Source organism: Acinonyx jubatus, chromosome A1, assembly GCF_027475565.1.
Source record: "Acinonyx jubatus isolate Ajub_Pintada_27869175 chromosome A1, VMU_Ajub_asm_v1.0, whole genome shotgun sequence".
Classification (NCBI taxonomy): Eukaryota; Metazoa; Chordata; class Mammalia; order Carnivora; family Felidae; genus Acinonyx; species Acinonyx jubatus.
In genome coordinates this window covers 123,084,985-123,103,618 of record NC_069380.1, presented here as the reverse complement: position 1 = coordinate 123,103,618, position 18,634 = coordinate 123,084,985, and the positions used below count along the sequence as shown (strand labels likewise).

The 18,634-nt window shown below is 41.9% G+C and overlaps 1 protein-coding gene across 3 annotated transcripts in view; it reads left to right on the top strand.

Moving 5' to 3' along the window:
* The window catches only part of ANKRD55 (ankyrin repeat domain 55), a 173,519-nt gene that overhangs the window by 17,965 nt on the left and 136,920 nt on the right, over positions 1-18,634 (top strand). The window contains exon 1 of one of the 3 annotated variants that reach the window (XM_027041775.2): positions 8,109-8,561. The exons of the other annotated variants lie outside the window; for them this stretch is intronic. The gene's annotated coding sequence lies outside the window, so the exon portion shown is untranslated. Of the gene's footprint in view, positions 1-8,108; positions 8,562-18,634 lie in introns of those variants that run through there. 3 annotated transcript variants of the gene reach the window in all.

Genomic DNA, 18,634 nt, shown 5'->3' with positions numbered 1-18,634 from the left:
TACATTGGGAAGTGTTTAGTTTTGCCTTAAAATTAGTCATCCATTGAAGTGACATTGTAATAGTACGTAATACTTAGATTTATCTTCTTTCATATTTTGTGATTGAAAAAGGATAATCAAATAGAGAAGCATGCTGTCTTTGCCTCAGCTAACTCCCCCAAGGGAAGGCTGTAGCTCAGGTGAGAAGCCACCACCTACTAGGAAGAGTCAAGCAGTGGGAAGACAGTGGGACTTCAGATTCAAATTCCTGCTCCACCATTTGCTAGCTAAGCTACTTACTAGGTGCTCCTTAATCATCCTTTTTTAAAATTTCTTTTTTTAATTAAAAATAATTTTTTAAATTGCAATATAGTTAACATACAGTGTTATATTAGTTTCAGGTGTACAATATAGTGGTTCAACAATTCCATACATCACCCAGTGCTCATCACAGAAAGTGCACTCCTTAATCCCCATCACCTAGTTCACCCATCGCCCCACCCACCTGCCCTCAGTTTGTTCTCTATAGTTAGGAGTCTATTTCTTGGTTTGTCTCTTTCTCTCTTTTTTCCCCCTTGTTCATTTGTTTCTTAAATTATACACGAGTGAAATAATATTGTATCTGTCTTTCTCTGACTGACTTACTTTGCTTAGTATTATACTCTCTAGCTCCATCCACACATTGTTGCAAATAGCAAGATTACATTCTTTTTTATGGGTGAATAATATTTCATTGTGTGTGTGTGTATGTGTATATATATATATATATACACACACACATATATACATATACATATATATAATCATATAACATAATCCATATATATAATATATATACTAATTATATATTATATATGCATATATACTATAATATATATACATACATATATACTAATAATATATGTATATATACATATATACAATGGAATATTATTTACACACATATACATGTATACAATGGAATATTATTCACTCATAAATATACCCATATATATAAACATCTTTTTTATCCATTCATCTATTGATGGACACTAGGGCTATATCTATAATCTGGCTATTGCAAATAATGCTGCTATAAACATAGGGGTGTATGTATCCCTTTGAACTAGTGTTTTTGCATTTGGGGAGTAAAGACCCAATAGTGTAATTACTGGATCATTGAGTAGTTCTATTTTAACTTTTTGAGGGACCTCCATACTGTTCCACCATGGTTGTACCAGTTCGTATTCCCACCAGCAGTGGAAGAGGGTTCTTTTTTCTCCACATCCTCATCAATAATTGTTTTTTCTTGCGTTTTTGATTTTAGCCATTCTGACAGGTGTGAGGTGATATCTCATTATGGTTTTTATTTACATTTCCCTGATGATAAGTGATGTTGAGCATCTTTTCATGTATCTGTTGGCCATCTGTGTATCTTCTTTGGAGAAATGTCTGTTCATGTTTCCTGCCCACTTTTTAAATTGGATTATTTGTTTTGGGGGTGTTGAGTTGTATCAGTTCTTTACATATCAGTTGAGTTGTATCAGTTCTTTATCCTTTTATTGGATAACCCTTTCTGATTTTGTAGGTTGCCTTTTAGTTTTGTAGATTATTTCCTTCACTGTGCAGAAACTTTTTATTTTGACGTGATCTCAATAGTTTATTTTTGCTTTTATTTCCCTTGCCTCAGGAGACATATCTAGAAAAAAGTTACTATGGCCCATGATCCTTGTTCATCTTTAATTTCCTAAAGAAATGGAATAAAATCCCCTTTGCAGTGTTTTTGTGAAGATTAAATAAGACACTGTATGTAAAATGCCTGGCAACAAAAGTTAATTAAGAAATAAATAACTTTTATTGTCTGTGCCTCCTCCTGACAGTGTATTATGTTCAAAACATAGAATACCCAAAGGGGAAGGAACATCCTCATACATTCTGGCCTTGGCAATGCAAAACCTATCATGGTGTATATGGTAATCAAGCAGGATGAATACAGAGGTTAAAGAGAAATAGTACATACCCCTCCCCCACACAATGCCCCTACTTATCCAGCCAAGGGCAGCAGCTGGGCCAGGAGGCTGGGAGCTGGCTGGCACCAACTGAGATCAGATGAAAGAAGAGCAGAAAAAGGAAGAGAATCTCTCCCAAATGTACGCTCATCAGCTCTTTTTAAAGCCCCTGAACCTTCCCAGGCTCATCCTGAATCTTTAGTCTGTACTCCCTATGTCCCTTGGGGATGCAGTTGAAGATAAAATACTTAGAAATATGACTCAGCTACATTATAATATTACATATGAGAGGTCTGGTACAGAAAGGCTGCAAGATGGTTGAGAATAAAATAATTACAACCCCCACAGGATCCTGCCTTTGACATTTCTCCTTTGAAGAGTCCAAACAGCCTTGCCAATAATAGACTCATCCTTGCTCCAAACATTGCTAAGAAAAGGAAAAGGGAAAAAAGGAAGACATAGACTGTTCCAGGGCCCTAGTCAGTGAACACCAATTATTGGGCTCTGAGGAGTACTAACAGCTTTGGATGGGTTCACAAACTTTAGGTTGCTTGTGGGACCAAAATCAATCTAAGAGCTAAGTGGTAGAAGCAAAGGAGCAGTGAAGTAGTTAGGCTTCCCCTGAGAACTGAGTTCTGATTGTAGCAGGGTGAGGTGAAACTTGATTTTTTTTTTACTTTTTTTTTAAGTTTATTTATTTTGAGAGAGAGAGAGAGAGAATGCATGCAAGTGGGGGGAGGGGCAGAGAAAGAAGGAAAGAGAGAGAGAATCCCAAGCAGGCTCCATGCTGTTAGTGCAGATCCCACGGCGAGGCTTGAACCCACTAACCATGAGATCACATTCTGAGCTGAAACCAAGTCATTCGCTCAACCGACTGAGCCACCCAGATGCCCCAGTAAAGTTTGATTTTTTTTAAAGATATTGAAAAGCACTTGAACTTGTCTGAGAGTGGTGGGAGCAAATTAGCATGAGAACTTTAGGGATCTTCTGTGAGGGAAGGAACTAAAGCCCCAACCCCTCTTCCCTGTGATTCAAAATTACTGAAATCTCTTGAGGTGAACTAAGGGGCAGTGGGTGACCACAACCACCACCCAAAACCAAAAAAGGCAAGGAAGCCTCTGAAACAAAACTACTTTGAGGGAAGAATGAGACAAGAGGGAGGGGCTGGTCCTGCTATGTATGAGCCAGCTGGTTGAAAGGAGAACAGCAGAGGAACCTGTTCCCCACAGGGTAGACTGGAGCCTCAGGATGTGACCAAGTGAATCTAAGCCGGTTTCACTGCGAGTCAGGCCAGGGTTGGTGTGGAAATCTCTTGACTAAGAGGAGCACCAAAGGGTGGAGGGTAAGGGATTATCCTCATTTCCTCTCGAAGAGCTGTTGCAGCAGATCCCTGGAGAGGGCTCTGCATTGAATCTTGGGGAATGGGAAACAGAGCCACCAGCCTTCAAGCCAAGGCCAGGATGCACTCCTGGCCATGCAAAGAGAGACTCTCTGCAGATCCCCTGGGTTTCAGCTGCCTCCCTCTTCCAGTGTCTGGCAGCTGGAAAGGGTTAGTGTCTGCTAAAAAAAGAGAGAGAGAGAGAGAGAGAGAGAGAGAGATTGGTTTTCCTGCTGATCTGAACAGCAGTGGGCTTGGGAGTTGTATTTTCCAAGGCCAACAGAGTGATGGTCATTTCTGTCCCAAATTTCAAAGTAGTTTAAACTTTAAACTCATTAAACATTAAACTCATTGAGCAAAGGAGGAGCCAATGAGGGAGAGTGCTGTGGTTCAGAGCTTGAGCTCTCTGGTCAGACCTACCTTAGGTCAGAATGCTGTTCTTGTCACTCAGTCCTTGAGCCAATGGCTTCAACTTCCTCAGCTCGTTTCCTCATGTGTCCTTATTTCCAAATGGGGACAGTAAGATGCCTATCTCACAGGGTTGTTATGAAAATTAAATGAGATAACGCATGTAACATGCTTGGCACCTAGTAAGCCTCAATAAGTGTTCAATTAGACAAACAAAAACTAAATTGGTGCCAGGCCTGTTCCATGGGAAGAAAACTATGCTTGGCAAGTGTTTCGGGTGGATACAGCAAGTTGTGTTTGAGCAACAGCAGTGAGCAGTATACTTTGCTGACGCAGAGAGATCGTGCTGAGAAATAACGAGCAATTTGGGAAGAAAAAGGCAAGTGCGTTTGGGACAGGCCCAGAGTGTTCAGAAGAAGGGCTTAGATGACGAGTGGATTCAGACAAGAGTCAAGGCCTCCTGAATCTTAAACAACTACACCTTTTTGGGTGTAGTTTTTGATTCTCCCTAAAGATTTTCAGTTTTGTACAAGGACATTCTCTGTTTTAGTCTCACTTCCTCTTGTTTCTCCCTTTCCCCTAAATTTCTCTTGAGGATTCTGTTTCCATCGTTTTGTCACATCATTTGATTTTAATTCTCATTTGAAAATAATTATGTGCGCTATTATTCATTCGGAATTTCAGTCAAATATGCTCTATGTAAGACACAAGAATGCACTCCTCTGAAACACACAGAGGTGAAGAACAAGGGGTGCCTCTCAGGATGGTGGTGGAAGAGTCATAAAACTTCGTACGTCAGGAATCTTCTTGACAGGCCTTCCTAGGCCTGAGTCCAAGATGAAGCTGAGAAAAATGAAAAGGGTTTTGGCTGACAAAGCAGATGACAGGCAGGGAGAGCCAGTGAAAGGGAATTGGCCAATGGCAAAAGGGGCATTGGCAAGGTTTTGTGAAACCCCTTGCTGGAAAACCATAAACCTCAGATTGTCCGTCTGGCGAATCAGTCCTCAGAGTCAAATCATTTTTGCCTGTGGAAGGTGCCTGCCAGGAAGCTGCACCTCAGGGGGTGCCTTTGGAGAAGGGATCGTGTCTGGATTGGTGCCCGACATTAAGTGGATGGGGATGAGAAGAAAGGGCTCACAATGAGATCTCTGAGGGCTGCGAAATGGAGAGCTGCTCCAGTGGCTGACACTCGTGAGTCACAACGATGGGAAAAGAAGTTGAGAAATGAGGGAAGAGGACAGGATGCTGGGGAGGGAGGAGGTGGGAAGCAGCTTTGTTTTTTCAGTTGGAGGCTGTCAGGGCCTGTCTTCTTCTGTGACGGGTCTCCACTGGGAATTACTCACTGACCCTTTCAAAACTCAAGTCTGCCTTCCTCCAGGTGAACGAACCACTTACATGGGTCTCCCAAATGAGCACTTCCACTGTGAAAATCTCTCAGAAATAAAGTATGTGTTTGAGTGCATGATCTCAACATAGGCTGAGCTGACACTGGGGAGCAGGGCTTATCCTCACCAGGTAGCAAAGTAAGGCCTTCACGGCAGACCCTCTCCATTCCTCAGAGTGTCCTTTTCCCTTGTCTTAGTGTCATACCTTTGGCTTCCAGGTCATCCAGAAGCCTGCTTCCAGCATTCTTCTATGGCCTCCTACTCAATTCTTTCTTTCCTAAGAGTGCTGGTTTTCCTTCATCTCCCTAATTTCCTTGATATATATTCTCTTTACATTGAGAATTTGAGGGAGGGAGGGAAGGTCCATGCTAAAGTGTTAATAACCAGCACTAATATAGTTTTATAACCTCTCTTGGAGCACACTGTCTTTGCCTAGATCTCCCCAACCTGTTTTCATGTCCATTGCACATACAATATTTTTTCCACACACTGGGATAAATGAAAGTGAGAGACAGTGGGCCACGGAGGGCTCAAAGGGATCAATAATGTTCAACTTCTATAACTCTTCTGTGCACATCAGTTGGGAAACTCTGTCTTAACCCATTGGTTTTTCAAATGTGCTTCAGTGAGTTGTAGCAGTGTGCAGATGTGTCTCAGGAGTGTGGGCCTGATCCGATGGGTCTTCTCCTTCAACTACAGCATCTGTGCTTTTATGTTTTGTTTATGAGACCTCTGAATAAAATCAATGGATAAGAAGAGTTTTGGCAGCTTAAAGGAGTTAGAAAATAACTATCTTAAATACAACAAATAAAATGTTTAATGGTAGAATCTTGGGTACCCATTACAGGGTAATAAGGGAGATATTTTGAAGACGGGGATTTTGTGGGGCCCTTTTGCCATATCATTCGGGCAATAGTTTACTCCACACAGACCTCCCTATAGGCAGGCCGTGCACATCAAATGTGGATATCTTGACCATCTGGCTCTTGGGGTTTTGTTTCTTTGAAAACCCTGATGCTTGAAAAAGCTATCCTGGCACCAGCGGGTAGATTAATGCCAAAACCTACTAATGTCTTAGCTCAGTGAAACCAAAAATACGATCACTGTTCTTGCCCTTGGTACCTTTTGAATTGCGTTTTGATTTATTTCTGCGATTTTTCAGAGGCCGTATAACATCTAGGAGATCAAAGCTGCTGAAAGAAAGCCGAGCAAAATGAAGTCTTGTAGGTTGGCTGAGCTATTTCATAAGATTGAGGCATTGATTTGTTTGCTATTATAATTATGTGATTTTGTTGTTTTTATTGTATGTATTTCCACCCTATCTTCTATCAAAAAGGAGTCAAAATGGGAAAAACTCATTGAATTGTATTCTATAAAAGATATTTAATCTCAAAAGTTTAGGTCACTTGGTGTTTGGTGAATACATAATTTCAAAACTAACAAGGTTTAATTTGAAATTATTTTAAGACTTTCATTGCCTGATTTTCATTTTAAACCTTGTATTAAAATAAAGTATCAGTGATGTTGACTGTATAAGAGATATTTAGAAGAGTGTGTGTGTGTGCACACATGTGCCTATGTATGTTTTTTATTTATACTCCACGTTCTATAAGGGATTTGAGGCACTGTACAAAGGATTTGAGGCAGCAAGAACAATTGTTTACAACTCGGGTGAATGTCTTAAAATACTGATAAAGTTTTACCCTTCAGCCCGGATCAACCAATAACATTTTCCTGTTAATCAGTGGAATTTTGATAACACACTTGAAATATGCTTCTTCACCTTTAGATGTTTCTCTACTAGAATTTTTTAGATTGCTTTTCAGAAGCACCAGAGGAGAGTGGAGATACAGAATTGGTTGAAACAGACTCATTTCTGTGACCCTTGCCTCGAATTCTCTTTCTTTCTTTTTTTTTCTTTTAATATTTATTTTTAAGATAGCGTCAGCGAGGGAGGGGCAGAGACGGGGCGGGGGGAGGGGGCAGTACCAAGGATCGAAATGGGGCTCTGTGCTGACAGCAGCAAGCCTGATGTGGGGCTGAAACTCACAGACCCTGAGATCATGACCTGAGCTGAAGTCAGAATGCTCAACTGGTGCCACCCAGGCATCCCTCAAATTCTCTTTCTAAATCTCTGAGTACAGTTGTCTGATTTATTCTGGATACTTCTGGGCCAGTGAAATTCTAATCTTTAAAATAAAAAAGTTCTAGGAAGAGGCCAATTAAGATTTATTTCATATAAAATAAACCAATCTCCAACAAAGAGAGCCTGTCCTTCCATGGAACTCAACATCCTATTGAAGTAGGATTCATGCTCTCATAAACAAAGGAGAAAGTCAGTTGGTCAAGACTGCTTCCCTTGCTTCCAACTCTCATTTACCTTCCCTTGCCTTTTTACTGTTCTCATGTGTTATGTTGTCTGTGTGGCATTTTACTTTAAAATATTTCAATATGGGGGTGCCTCGGTGGCTCAGTTAAACGTCTGACTTTGGCTCAGGTCATGATCTTACAGTTGGGGGTTTGAGCCCCACGTCAAGCTCTGTGTTGACAGTGTGGAGCCTGGAGCCAGCTTCAGACTCTGTGTCTCCCTCTCTCTCCCTCCCCTGCTCTCTCTCTCTCAAAAATAAAAAATAAACATTAAAAAGATGTTTAGTATTTCAATATGAACATTGTGTCATATTGTATTTACCAGTTAACTCTAACTTAACTGCAGTTAGCTAGCCTTTAAAATACCATATCTAGGGGCGCCTGGGTGGCGCAGTCGGTTAAGCGTCCGACTTCACCCAGGTCACGATCTCGCGGTCCGTGAGTTCGAGCCCCGCGTCAGGCTCTGGGCTGATAGCTCGGAGCCTGGAGCCTGTTTCCGATTCTGTGTCTCCCTCTCTCTCTGCCCCTCCCCCGTTCATGCTGTATCTCTCTTTGTCCCAAAAATAAATAAAAAGCGTTGAAAAAAAATTTAAAAAAAAAATACCATATCTTGGGGAGCTACCCTGTAGAAGTGGTTAACCAGCATATGAAGTACCCTAGCCAGAATCAACATCTTCCAAGATGGTTACTTGGCATTGTAAATACAATTAACCAAACCTGCAGGAGAAGGCTTACCAATTAGCATTAGGGATGTTTAAAATAGTTTTTTAATTGGTGAAATGAGTAGTATTCAAAATAGGTGGTTGGCTAGTAGTGTCAGGAAAGAACCACCACCCTTCTGTGGATGAAGTAGAAGCACGTAGCAAGCCCAGCTTGCTGACTACAAATGGTTCAGACTTGAGATCTAGACCTCTTAATTGGCCCTCAATTCTTCCACTCTGCCACAGAGTGCCCTGTGCCTGACACAGCACCAAGCTGGCCACACCTGCCATCAGAATATGTTTGCCTCAAATTCAGTTAAGCCTTTTTATTGGAAATACTGAACAGCAGATCCAGGTAAGAGAGGGCCCAAGGGTAAAGGGTGGGACTTCTCAGCTACAGAGAAGTTTTAAGACTATTTTTAAACCTAATGTCTAGGTGTTGTCAGAATATTGTCTAAAAGTTGTTTTCATTATAATACAACTCCTGGTAGTAAGGCTGTGGGGAAAGGAACACATAAGCGCCCCCATTCTCACTTCTAATGGTTGGAGGCTATTAACATTTACCAGAAAAACTTCATATTTGCCAAAAGGCCAGTTTGGCTTGGGTGGATTGCTGTGCCATGCATATTCCAAATCCATGCTTCAGAGTCCAGAAAGGACTCACTTATGGACTTCGAGGGTTTATTTAGATAAAGATGTTAGGTTAAGGTTGTATTTTTTTTCTTGGTATTTTGGGACTCTGATAGCATTCTGTAAATACCCCGTTCTCAATTGTTATAACTGTGTGGGGGCCTTGTCTCTAAACACTTGTCTCTAAACACCATGTTACTGTGATTTCTGGGATATTTTCTGAACCCCTTTAAATTCTGGGAACCTGAGAATTTCATTTTTGAGCAATAATTGTGCTCCTTTTCTGTGTATTTCCTTATAAGCCACTGGATCCTGAACAGGTTGCAAATCCAGAGCCACCGAGGAAAGGGTGGAAGCTGGGTAGAGTGTTCCCTCATTCTGTGCTGGCTGTGATAGGCAAGCACTGCCCAGGAATCAGAGAGAGACCCACTGAGGACCCTAGGCTTCATGCCTGAAGGATTTCTTTTGAGATTTCATGCCTATCAAGTTCATCTTCAAAGAACACAATGCCCGTCTGATTTTTTTTATTATTATTTGAATGAGAGTCAAACACTGACTAATTGTGTCTGGAATATGTCAGGCCAAAGCTTGCCTTGGTGGAAGAGGTTAGACAAGATGATTGGGACCACAAGGGTTTGAGAGGATTTGAGAGACCCCCTCTGGAAACCTCAGGGTAGAAAAAAGTAACGAAATTTGGCACTAGTAATGGATTTTCTTTTATTCCACTCTCTGAACTTTTTGGACCACTGGGGGCCTTGAGGTGGTGCCTATTGGCCTGGTGTGGATGAGCACGCTCCCAATGGCTGCAGAGCTATATGGCAGAGATCCCCTGGGGGGCAGCACTCAGGTGCAAAGCTCACTGAGACTCCTGGCTGCGGCACTGGGCAGGCAACCAGGGGCCACCCTCTCCTGCTTCTCACATAAAGATTACTGAACATGCAAAGATAAAGAACCTTTTCTAAGCAGTAATAAGGTCTTGAATACAAGAAAGCAGCGAGCCAGAGCAGATCAGCATGCAACAAGAACAGACTGGTATGTCCAAAGGAATACAAGCCAGGTTTCACCACATTTTTATTGAGAACAAACTGGATGTTTATACGAGAATCCTAAGGTATAATAATCCTAACTGGATAATTATGCTTAACTTTGGTCCTCATTCCATATATGGATTTAATCACTTTCTGTGGTTTTATTATTTTAGTGAAATCTGGAGTTATATAATCACCTTGTCTTTATTACAGATAACAACCTGAAATGGTTGGCTTCTCCCTGCTTCTAGAAGTGACAGTTCTGGGGCCACTAGCTGAATATGGCTTTAAGCCATTTATTTCTGAGTCTCCATCACATCCCAAACTCACCATTTTTAATTCTATTCAGAGAATTGCTGTTATGATCCTATTATGATCAGTTACTTCAAATATTATGCGGATCTTAAATAAGGAGACAAATCTTTAGATTACCTTTGAGAGAGCTTCAAGCTGGGTTATCTCTGACACAAATTGATTCTCCTCCCTGCAATACCTGAAAACTATTCTAGAACCCAGCAATGTTTCTGCCCTCACTCGAGGTACGTATGCTTCAGATGTCAACTGGTGCCCCCCTGGTGTCTGTCAGTTGCCTGGGTAAATGCTCTAGTTCCACATCTGTGAAAAGCCCAAACCTTGCCCTTGAGTTCTGCTGATTCAGAGAGGAGCTTACACTCTCATGGACTTTTCTACCTCTGACTTCTGGGACCATGTATGCTGTCTCTGAATCAGTCTCTGTCAACCCAGGTGTAATTGACATTTTATATCAAGGCTTGGGACTTGTGGGTCCGAGTACATGAATGTGTCATGTCACATAACTCAACCTCGCAAGTTCCCAATGCCTCTCTCTCCTGTTCCCCAACCTTCTTTATTGTCCCTGAGAGATCCATGATCCTTTCCCTCTGTTAAGCAAACGAACCCATTTCCCTTAATTCCTACCTATACCCTTCTCTCAGTGACCTCATGGAACCAAGTGTCCTCTATGTAACAAGATCCATGCTCCTGAGAAGACAGTTAGAAATATGAATAACAACAACAGCAATTCAGTAGCATGCATTTAGTATAATAGTTGATTGAAATCAAGTCTGAGTCTCTACCTCCATTAAAAGGCAGCACGATATTTTAGAAAAGGACCTGAATTTAGAGTCAGTCCACTGGGGTTTAGAGCCAGCAGCACCCCTCACTAGCCACGTGAAAAACCAGCAATCCATTTGGAGTCTCAGTTCATCATCTGAAAAGTGAAGATGTTACTAATATTTTGAATGTTTATATGGACCCAAGGAAATTATTTTTGCAATGCACCTGAAATTTGCAGCAGTGGTTCTCAGGACATTTTTAGCTTGAACCACAACTGAGGTGTGCTGCTGACATTTAGGAACACTGGCTTTCCTCCAGCCTAGGGAGATTCTGCATAACACAAAACAATGGAATCCCTAGGGGGAAACACTGTTTCTGAGCACAGTATAAGCGAAAGGTATGTTACTTCTGACCTTCTGCCTTTCATACAAAATGCTGATGGATTTATATATACATGACGTAGTTAGTTCTTTAAAAAGATTTTCCTCATTCTGGGTTATTTTACCCCAATATTTGTTGCAAGGTGATAGTTTCTCTGGCATGTGGTATTCTGCCAATGTTTTAATTACAATCTTAAGTCCCCTATGAGTGTTTCCATTTAGGATGTCTTTGTTTAATCTTTCAGTGGAAACTATATTTTATCCTCCAGAAGACAAACAGGAGAACAAATGTTGAGATAACAGCTGGGGGAATTTTGCAAATGGTGAAGGTACACAAAAGCAGGTGATAAGGGCCTTGGGCATCTGCCCAGGCCACAGAAGTTGTCCTCCCAAGGCTAGTGTTAACTGGTATAAATAACTGTTGACCTAAAGGCAGTGAAGGTTTCAAATGTTTGCTGTCCTTTCCCCTCAGCTTGCAGTGTGCATGGCATCCCTTGATAGGACCTAGGCCCCCAGCCCCCAGCCCTCCAAGAAGAACATGGTTCTGAGTATCTGGCTCTCCATCTGCTCATGAAGCTGTTGAGAGGCCCAGTATCTGTAGAGCAGACCCCAGATGTGCTGTTCTGGCCATGGGGAAGCACTGTGGTGACCCCTCCACACTCTCCCTGTATGCTCAATTGTAGACTTGGGGCTGCTGCCTGTACCATGGGGCAGACTGGAAGAGCAGGGTGGGGGTGGGGGATTGGTGTGTATTGTCCTTGGGTCAGGAGCTAGATGAATATTTGCATTCCTCCCACTGACTCTGCATCCTGGGGTTTAATGAGCTGCTTTGGAAGATGCTTGATGAAGTGATATCTCCTCATGGATGTTTTATCATTTGTGTAAGCAGAAAACAAAACCCTGCTTTTATGAGCTTAAAAGGAATGTGCTTCAGATGAGGGTGAGAGGACCTAGCTGGCTGGGAAGATTCAGAACCTGGCAGCCAGTTGTAATTCCACTTTCAGTCAATAGGCTGAACCATAAGTCTTTGTTCTTAGGTCACGTCTGATTACTTTGACCACATCACTTCTCCCTCTGAAGCTTTCAATGGCTTTGTATGCTGGTAGGAATCTTTTAATTTCCTTAGACTTTCATCCAATCTATCCATAATCTTGAGTTCAACCTACTTTTCTAGTCTTTTCTTTTGTAACTCCCTTCACAAATCTTACACCTCAGGTCCCTTTAAAAAAAAAACAAAAAACAAAAAAAACCCAAAACTTGTTCTTCCCTGAAAACAGGTTCTCCAGCTGGTCCAACTGCTGTTTGACCCTGGTTAATCATGAACACCTCCAAGTTCTGGGAGCCTAGCTCGTAAAATCCAAGGGTGAGGCTTAGGCTATTGAATTTTTCACAGGCTGCCCAGGTGGATTTAACACACATCAAAGTTTGTGAACATCTGGGCCTAAAATCCCCTCCAACTCTGATTTTCCCACATATTACCCATGCACTGCAATTCTGTATCTCCAGATACAGAATTTTAAAATATCTTTTCCTGGAGGGGAGCCTGGGTGGCTCAGTCAGTTAGCTCAGTCTGACTTCGGCTCAGGTCATGATCTTGCGGTCTGTGGGTTTAAGCCCCGCATCAGGCTCTGCACTGACAGCTCAGAGCCTGGAGCCTGCTTCGGACTCTGTGTCAACCTCTCTCTCTGCCCCTCCCCTGCTCATGCTCTGTCTCTCTCAAAAATAAATAAATGTGAAAAAAATTTAAAAAGAATCTTTTCCTGGAATGTTTCACTTTCCTCCTAGTTAACCCTGTACACCTGTGCACAACACACACACACACACACACACACACACACACACACACACACACACACACACATCAAGGCCCTTCAAGATCAGCTCCAATACTATCTCCTCCAGAAAGTCTTGCCTGAGGTCCAAGCTTGCCTTTCAAAGCTCCCTTTCTTCAAACACCTCTACCACAACAGTTACCACAACCAGTCTTAGTTCTAGGTGGTTTTTGTTTAATTCACCATATAGACTATAAAATTCCTGAGCATAAGTATTCCTTCTTGTTCATCTTTTATATTCCACATTATTCATGGGAGTAGCCTGTGAGAGTTGGGAGAGTTGGGAGAGTTGAGTTAAATTGATGTGACATGAATTAACTGAGAGACATCTTGGTGAAGGTGACAAGTTAGAGGGTCTTGGGAAGATTACTGATAGGGTAGAAGGCTCGTATAACTCTTACTATCATGGAACATTTCCTATCTGTCTCTATCCACAAGTGATTGTAGACTCAAAATAATACAAAAAGCTGCAGCTGTTTTTTGTCAAAATCAGATGATTTTATATCTGTAATCTTGCAGCCAGAGCAGTTGAACTGATATATTTAATGACTCACTCCAGACAGACAAAAGTCTGTTCTTGAGAAATGAGGAGGGGGAACTATTAATCTTTTCTAAAATAAACAGAGTTGTAATGACTTTAATCTGAAGAATAGAGATCCTGAGCTGGAACACAACACCCAAGTACCCGCCAAATTCCCTGACTAGTACAGAGTGCCGCAATGATAATTGACTGTGGGACCATTTTCCCTGTGGTCTCTGAGGGACATTCACAGTATCACCAGCATTTAAAGGGGCCTTATCAACGTAGCTCCTCTAGCTTCATGACAAAGAACAGTTTGTCATCATCTGTGGCCTTTAGAGCACTTGCTTTTCTAAGCTTGCTGCAAAGCTTTGGGGTGCCCAGTCAGTCAGTATTTTGCTTTTGATTGCCTACCCCTGTGTCCTATCCATGCCCCTCCCTTCCAATCAACTCCATCCACAGGAGTTCCTGCTTTCCCTGAGGCATGGGGGAGAGAGATTCTCTTCTCTACTCTCCCAGGACTTACTCCCTAATCTCTGAAATTGGGCCAATGTGCCTCTCAACGTCAGGAAGCACTGCCTTTCTTTGATGCCAACCAGGCTCAGCCATCTTTCCCCTGGGTACCCTGCTTGACTTCCCAACAGCATGCCAGACTGCTGGATTCGCTTTGCTGCCTTGGTTTCCAAACTGATCCATCTCTGCTTCTCTTCTCTAGCTTTTTCACATGCCTCTTCCTTGCCTGTCACTTAACTATTGGCATCTTCAGACTTCTTTCTCAAGTCAGCCTCTCTTCTTCCTTTGCATTCTCTTCCCTGATGTCATTTATTGCCACAGGACCTTGATGCTAGGAGCTCTCAAGCCCACAGACTTCTCTCAAGCTATAATCACTTTTCTTAAATGTCCTGATAGACATCATTTGGATTTTTTATTGGTCTTTCACTCACCATTTCCAAATCTAATGGATTCTGTCTTGTGCCCAGCTCCTGTTCAAATAAACTTCAAGGCCCATTTTCCATTTTCTCTATTTTCTATAGTAGCCCCACAATCATCCCAGCCACCTTGTTTCTAAATCATGGAATGTGTATGACTTCTAACCTCTTTTCCATTCCTTTCTCTGTGGCATGTCACTATTTACAAAATTTTTAGAGTTCATCCTTATAGATTCTTCATCTGAATTGTTTCTGCTAGATCTCTTCTTTCTACATCCACAACCACAGTTTAGGCTTTCAATTTTGTCTCACAATAGCCTTGTTACTGGTGACCCTACTTCAAACACCATTCATACCTAGACACCAAGGCTCAGGGAGCTTCCCTGGCTGGTAGTACTTGGCATATGTTCTCACACGTCAGTGCTGGAAAGTGAAGCTCTTCCCCATTGACTCCCCCTGGGATCAGACATCTGGCAGCTTGTACCTGGTTTCTCCTGGACTTTCACCCATGTACCCTTCCCTTTGCTGATTTTAATCTTTGTCCTCTCACTTTAATAAACCCTAGCTGTGAGCATAACATTTTCTGAGTTTTGTGTGTTCTAGCAGATCACAAAGCCTTAGGGTGATCTTGGGGACCCCTGGCACAATACATCATTCACAAACTTTGAAACTTTAATTCTGAAGTTATCAATTGCTAGTGATGACTACACAACTGATTACAACCCACCAGTAAATCATAACACAAGGATTGTATTTTGCGAGGGGAGGGAATGTGTCTTTCTCATCATTTCACCTCCTGCTATGCTTTATACAGACTAGCTCACAGTAGGTGCTCAGGTAACACTGAATTGTAAATGTTAGGAGCAAGATGTTCAGCAAATATTGGAAGGTATCTCCCTAGTTTGTGTGTCATTCACAAGTCCAAGAAGCACAATATAAAGCTAAACTGCATAACAAAGGGACTCAAAAATACAGTGGCTTAAATAAATCACACCATTTGCTTTCCTCAAAAACAAGGCTTGAGATAAAAGTCCAGGTTGTGGTTTTTCCCCATATGGTCATTCAGAAACTCAAGTTCCTTTTCTGTGTCACTTAGGTATCTCTTAAGGCAGAGATCAGCAACCTATAGCCCACAGGTCAAATCTGTCCTACCAACTACTTTAGTAAACAAAGTCTTATTGGAATACAGCCACGCTTATTTCTTTACGTGTTATCTACAGCTGCTTTTGTGCCCCAAGCGCAGAGCTGAATAGTTGCAACAGAGACTCTATGGCCTGCAGTCTAAAATATTTACTGTCTGGCCCTTCACAGAAAAAAAAAATTTGCTAAGCTGACAGGAAGAGGGAAGAGTATTGGAAGAATACACAGCTAATATTTTAAAGACAAGTATATCAGTGGTATGTGTCATTTGCACCCCCATTTCCTTGGACCACAGATAGTCATGTGACCTTGTGTAGCTGCAGGGGAGACTGTAGAATACCATCTTCAGCTCAGGAGTCAGGAAGCTTTTTCTGTAAAGAGCCAGGTAGGAAATATTTTCAGCTTTGAAGCCTGAATGATTTCTGTCACAATTACCTGTTGCTGCCTGTGTAGTGTAAAAGCAGCCATAGACAGTTTGGAAATAAGTGAGTGGCTATATTCCAATAAAACTGTATTTACAAAATGAGTCAGTGTCTGGTTTGGCCCACAGGCCATCATCTGCCAGTTCCTTCACTAGCTGGATGGCCATGTGTCTATGTTTATGTATTTATGTTTAATGATAGGTGTTTCTATTATTAAAAAGAAGGGGAAAGGAAAATGGATGGGAAGGGGGAAGGGTGTCAGTCTCTGACATAAATATTTTTTGTGCCCAGGCAAGTCTTGAAAATAGTCACCCTTGGTTTATTTGTTGGTATGTATTGCATGCTGATTCTTGTTGCAAAAGTCACATGTGTTGGAAAAATTGATCCCCTTACCCTTTTTCAAAAATAGTGTCCCATGGACCTGAGTTCAGCTCCATACTAAAGAAACCTGACAGTATGCTCTGTTCAGTGTTCCCAGTAGTCTTCAATTAGTTCACTCTACTGGTTAAAATCATAGGCATAACTGTGCTGGATATGCCTGATTGGCATTCTGCATGGATTCCACCTCTTTCTATGTGCCTTCCTATACTGGAGAGGCTGGAAAACTAAAAACTGTATTTCCCAGACTCTTGCATCTAGGCTTCTGGATGCAAACTAGTTTTCACCAACTGGATGCATGTGGACAAAATCTGAACAACAGGGGTGAGACAGAAGCTATCTCTCTGCTGCTGATGCTGCCAGGAAGCAGGTTGTGGCGATGCGTCAGAATAGTTGAGGCAGCTGGATTCAGCATTCTGTGATTTTGTCACCAGCTTCTAAGTACTCAGAGGCAGTTGTGGCTGTCATGCTAGGACCCAGAATCCAAGATCAGGAAATTGCTACTGGCCCTGGAGCAGAGAGATCTCAGCAGATAGCCACATCAGTGCCAAAAATGTAGGCTGGGAATATACCAGATGGGAGCTCCAGGATTCAAGGAAAGAAGTCACCAGAGGCAAATGACCAGTTTGCAGGACCATAAATAGATCTTCTTTCATAAGTATATTTTCTGGCCATAAGGCAGATTTTATTCTGATTTTATATGCAAGAATATGTACACAAAATCAATTATTTCTGACAAAGTTCTGACCGTACGTCTCACCCTCAGTTTATTATTTTGTCTCACAACTGTATAGGTCTGGGGATGTCATATCACACTTTTGGGCCTCAGTTTCTTAATCTGTCAAAAGACAGTATTTTAACTTCCTAAAGGCCTATCCTATTCTAAAATCCTGTGTGCTATTTGTGTTTTTAAATCTTGTGAACTACATCCTTCTTTCTTTTTCTTCCCTATAGCTCTCAGCCAGCCACAGATTTGTCTTAGTGCTATTGGTGACTGTTGTGGGCTGAATTATGTCCCTAACTCCCAAATTTATATGTAGAAGCCCTAGTATCCAATACCTTGGAATGTCACTGTATTTGGAGATAGGACCTTTGGAGATGTGAGTAAGGTAAAGTAAGGTCATATGGGTGGCCGCAATTCCCTATAGTAGGTTTCCTTAGAGGAGGAGAAGAGATAGGAAATACACAAATACATAGACTGGAAGGATAAGGATGTATGGACACATTGAGAAGATGGCCATCTGCAAGCCAAGGACAGAGGCCTCAGAAGAAACCAATTTTTTAAAAAAATTTTTAATGTTTATTTATTTTTTATAGAGACAGAGACAGAGCAAGATCAGGGGAGAGGCAGAGAGAGAGAGGGAGACACAGAATCCAAAGCAGGTCCAGGCTCTAAGCTGTCAGCACAGAACCTGACGTGGGACTCAAACACACAAACCGCGAGATCATGACCTGAGCCAAAGTCAGACTCTTAACTGACTGAGCCACCCAAGTACCCCTTGGTCACAGAGGTCTAGCCTACAGAATCGTGAGAAAATAAATGAATAAATAAATGTCTGTTGTTTAAGCCACACTATGTATGATACTTTGTTATGGCAGCCTTAGCAAACCAATATAGTTATATTTCCAGAAAGTTTTTGAGAACAAGATAGGAAAGCACTGAGTAATTTCATAAGCCACCCACATTGTAACCCAACAGGCCTTGGCCTCTGCCTTTGCAGCCAGCAAGGCCACAGCTGGAACCACTTGGCTTCCACCTGCAGACTCAGCAGTGCCCTCACTCAAGGGTGCAGCTTATTTTTGGCCTAGGCGCCCTGGTCTGACTATCAACTCCATATGTTGAAACCCAACACACCTATTTGTTGAAACCTAATGCCCAATCTGATGTTATTAGGAGGTGGGGCCTTTGGAAGGTGATTAAGTCATGAGGGTGGCGCCTTCATGAATGAGATTAGTGCTCTTCTAAAAAGATCCCACAGATCTCCCTAATTCCCTTCCCCTTTATGAGGTTACAGTGAAAAAAATCACTGTCTTTAAACCAAGAACAAGAACCCAGGTCTGCCAGAAACCTTGATCTTGGTCTTCCAATCCTCCA